The following is a 5,171-nucleotide window of genomic DNA, read 5'->3' as shown; positions in this document are numbered from 1 at the left end:
CATTCCCACCCAAACAGTGGACCTGATTTTTTCAACTGCCCTAGAGGCTCCTGACATAGTGCTGGAGTGAGTCTTATCACTGCTACAAGAACCTGCAGGTCAAACTCTGCTCTCCGTGGTGCATGTTGGCGGCTGACATTTTTGCTCTACCGGGGATTTCCTCCTCAAAGGTGACTGATGCACCGAGTGGTGAATTAATTGGGTCACATGGCTGAGTGACGACTGATGCCCAAGCAGGAGATTTCTCTCCCTGAGGTTTGAAGGTCCCCTGAACCTGCATATTTCAACCCAAGTGTGCTGGCCCTACCGATGAAATTGAGCTGGGTGTGTAGATGCAAAGCTACATTGTTAGATCAGCCAGCAGAGCCAGGCTTGTGAAGTGAGGGAGTCAAGCCTTCTCAGTGCTCTAAGGCAGTTGAGTCAAGTAGACTTAATCTTGACCATGTGTGGCGGTTTCAGGGCAGGTCAAACCCTCTCGTGTCCGGCAAATTTTGTTACCCTTAGGCTTGGGAAAGTGCCACAGATGTGAGCTCCCAAGTCCAGCTTTGCAAACTTTATCAAGCAACCCACACCGGGTACATATGAATGTTTGGCCCGAGAATGCTTTATCAGTGCACAAACAAAGAACACATGCTAGGGATGTAAGCGACCTGGTTGGTGACAGATTCCACCCCACGCAAGACTCTCCACAACAGCAAGAACGACAAAACCCGGCGCTTTCTAATCCCCTCTTCCAACCACAGCTGATACACCCAATCCGACCTGTGCCCAGATGAGCGCCTACTGTCTCGGGCAGTTGATTGCGCCGATTTTCTCCTCCCGGTTGTCAGATGCCAGCGAGGTCCCGCAGGTGGGCTTCCTACAGCGCGGTCGCACCCAAGTCCACGTGTATGGCACCCGACGGATCAGGATAGGAGATCTCAGCCCCGGAGCTAGCAAGCAGCTTGGTCCACTCCTTGGCCCAATATCATCCTGTTCGGCTCCAGTAACAAGTAAGAACATTCCAGCCGAAGATCAGAGTCTCATGAAGATACACGCCTTTGTAGTGATCCAACGAGGGGTCCAACCCCAGCTTGGGGGCTGCGTTTTCAGCCGTTTGGAACACATTCAGCACATCAAAACAGCTTTTGCGGCTGCACACTTGGAGCTGACCCCACTGCGGAACTACAACCCAAGCTTATACTTCGACATCCCGCACTTTGCTTCCGACACGGCTGAAGCCGCAATGACAGCTAACAATGCAGGGGTGGCGACAGCTCTTCAGCAATGCCGTACCAAGCTCAAAGCCCATCAACTGACTGCCCTGGAGTTCCTCAGAACAAATGAGTCATCCGTTGATCAGAAATTAGCACTGTGGCGTCATCCTGGAAATGTGTGGCTTCGCCGCTTTACTGCTCAAGCTGGGATCAACACACCGGACAATTCAACCAAAACCCAGTCCCAAGGCTCTATCCTTGCAGACGACATGGGGTTGGGGAAGAAATTGACATCCCTCACGTTCATCTTGGCTTCTGCGGATTTTGCCGTGCAGTTTCAATGGGAGGATTGGATTACACAATCTGCAGCTACATTGGTAATTTGCCCCCAGGCAACACTGTCGAACTGGGAGCATGAGATCAGGTGTAAGGGTCACGTGGACCCTCACTGAGATGTGACTAAGAAGTGGGACACGGGAACGAGGGCGGTACGCCAGGAGAGTTTCTAGGTCCAAACTCTGGGTGTTGAATTGCTCGAGCTAGCCGGGAGAGAGGAAAAGCTCTCTCGTTAGTCTAAATACAATATCAGGAGATAAGGAAGACTAGCGGAAGAATGAAACTGGAATCAGGCTTACCTAGCCGGGAGAGAGGAAAAGCTCTCTGCCGGACTAGGGAAGCGGAGGTTCAGACTATGTATACGGTGCGCGGGGGTTACGTAATCTCGTAACCCTTCGTGTGGAGACCCGATGTCGAGAGGGGCTTCACATCAGGCTCCACTTTTGGAATGAAGCAATCACTTACCATGTTTTTCATGGGCCCAGTCGGAAACAGCTGACTCGGCAAGACCTACAATTGGCCTTGGTGGTGCTTACGACTTACGAGATGATTGGGGAGAGTGGGAATACGCTACATCCAAACCAGCTCATGATTGCATCACTGAATCTGTACTGGTACAGGATTGTTTTGGACAAAGCTCAGTGAGTTTTGTGGTTAAGATAACCTTCTAAGCTCAGAAATCACACTGATTTTTGTTGACTTCAGCCTGATGAGGAATCCAGCTGCAAACCGGACCCAAAATATTCAGCAACTCAAGCCATGCTTTGTACTATGTCTAACAGGAACACCGGTGTGAAATTGCCTAACCAATCTCCAAAGTTTGATCACGACGTTGCAGATTGCGCCGTGGGACAATGAACTCATCTGGAAGAAATTTCTCATTCCACAAATGAACGTTGGGGACCGGGTACATTTTTTTCCCAAAGCAGGGACCAAGTACCGCTCCTGGAACCGCCTGGTGGGTACCAGCGGTACTTGGGGCGGGTACTGGTGGTACTTTGTGCCTTTTTCTCACCTACTTGGCATACAGGACTGGGGACACAAATTCCCCAAAGTCCAGCTTGCCAAGAGGTATCCCTCTTGGAAAGCTGGCCAAAGTCCAGCTCGCCTAGATGAATACACACCTCTTGGCGGAGTGGGATTTGACTAGCTCACCAGGAAGAACACCCTTGGCGAGCTGGTGTAAAAATTCAGCTTGCCAGGAGGTGTGTATTCCTCTTGGCGAGCTGGTGTAAAAATTCAGCTCGCCAGGAGGTGTGTATTCCTCTTGGCGAGCTGGAATTTGACCAGCTCGCCAAGAGACATACCCCTTGGCAATATGGATTTCTTGCCGAGAGGTGTAGATTTATCCCGGCAAGCTGGTCAAAGTCCAGCTCGCGGGGAGGGATGCCTTCCTCTTGGCAAGCTGGTACAAATTCATCTTGCCAAGAGGTGTGAATTTCTCTTGGCAAGATGGTCAAAGTCCGGCTTGCTGGGTGCAATGTATTAGGCAAGGGTGAAACACTGCGCTATGCGCTATTTTTCTCTATCTCCAAAAATGAAAACCAAGATAAAAGAATTTTATGAATATTTTTTGGGATTATTGCTCCTCCCACACCCAAGAGCAAATCCAATTCTTCAGCTTCTGTTTACTGCATTTGGGAATCCTCAAATACATGAATTAAGAGAGATTTTAAGCATTAAGAAAGCTGCACCAAAAAAAGCGTTAAATCTCTCTTATTTCATGTATTTGGGGATTTCCAAGTGCAGTAAACAGAAGCTGAAAAATTGGATTTGCTCCTTGAGTGTGGGAGGAGCAATAATATCAAAAAATATTCATAAAATTATTTCATCTTGGTTTTCATTTTTGGAGATAGAGAAAAATAGCGCATAGCGCAGTGTTTCACCCTTGTATTAGGCACAGGCTCTAGCCCCAGTTGCATTGGGAGGCACTTGAGCAGGTACCTCAAGTGGTACCTGGGTACCCCCCCCCCCCCCCCCCCCCCCCCCCCCACCTTTCACAAAAAAACAGGCACCGGGCACTGCCGGGCGGTGCCCGGTACCTAGCAATGGGTCCAAACTGTTATTCTCTAGTGCTGACTCTAAGGCTGACATGTGTCCTCTCAATGACCAGTCAATCCCGGGCATCAAGAGGGCTCAACCCTCTCAATGACCAGTCAATCCCGGGCATCAAGAGGGCTCAACCCTCTCAATGACCAGTCAGTCCTGGTAATCAAGAGGTTTGAGTTCTTTTGACCAAGACTCTGCCAAAAGATAGGGATTGCATGCAAGTTCTAATAGACAAGCAGTCTTTTGATGGTGAGGTGTATGTTAGGCACAGCTAAGCAGCAGTGACAACAGAAAGTGAGGAGGCAAACCTTTTGATGATGAGGTGTACGTTAGGCACAAGCTAAGAAGCAGTGACAACGGACAGTGAGGAGGCAAACCTAAACGGACAGTGAGTCAAGCAGATTTGTGAGTTGATGAACCAGAGTGTTCAATTTGATAGGCACACCTTTTGATGATGAGGTGTATGTTAGGCACAATCTAAGAAGCAGTGACAACAGACAGTGAGGATGCAAACCTAAGAGAAGACAATACATGAGGACATAGCAATAACAAAAGAGAGAAGAAAGGAAACAGACCTAAATGGACGGTGAGTCAAGCAGATTTGTGAGATGATGAACCATATGAGTGTTGAGAAAAGGTGGACTTACAGCGGTAGGTACAACTTAAATAACAACACTACTTAGGGTTCAGAATGCGGACTGCGGACTACAATTGGGACTATCACTAATATAGAGAGACACAATGAGGAAAATGTTCAATAAGTCCCTCCCTTTGTGTGAGGCGCTTCACTGCGCGCCCCCCGGCAGGCAAGGGACTTTGCTAAGTTTGCCAATACATGAGTTGTCCAGTTTTCTATAATGGGGTCAACAATCTAGGGCTAGCCCCAACCTGAGGCAACCTGTCCCAAAACCAACAAGCCCCAAGTTGGGTTTGGGGAGCATATTTCCAAATCTGCCCCAACCCAACTCACCACAAAGTTTTGGGGTTTAGGCACTGTTTTTTTTGGCTCAAACCCACCCTGCTAACCCCCTCGGCCAATCTATAGGGCTTTTGGTCTTTGGGCATTTTCTTTTTTGGCCCTTCTGTTGCAGGTTTTCTTCTTCTTTTTCTTCTTACAATTTGAACCCCAAAAATTAGATCTTAGGCCCCATTTGGAGCCAATATAACTGTGTGATATAATGCAACTTGTTGTGACATCTGATCAAGTTTTGGCGGGCCTGATCAGATGTCTCATAAGATTTCAGGCAAAAAAGTCGTATATTGCCCAGATTAGAGCATCCACCCCTGTCTCTGTAAACCTGCTCTTTAAGACAGATTTACAGAGTATGTAGCAGATTTTCCACCCCTGTGCCCTCTTTAGGGCTCTTTAACTAAATAATCTTTAGGTAAATCTCTAAGCCTTGCTAGATTTACCATTCACTACAGAGCCTCTTTAAGACAATTCTAACTAGCCTGCCAACTGCCTGCACCCCAGTATGTATATACACAGCACCACTAAAAAAACACTCCTCATAACGGCCAGTCATGACCAGTGTCAAAATAAAAGTGTGTTGCCTGATAAGATGTGGTGCTCCACCTCCTTTCTAGATA

Source organism: Puccinia triticina, chromosome 5A (genome assembly GCF_026914185.1).
Source record: "Puccinia triticina chromosome 5A, complete sequence".
Taxonomy (NCBI): domain Eukaryota; kingdom Fungi; phylum Basidiomycota; class Pucciniomycetes; order Pucciniales; family Pucciniaceae; genus Puccinia; species Puccinia triticina.
The sequence above is the reverse complement of the archived record's forward strand: the minus strand, read 5'-3'. Positions refer to the sequence as shown.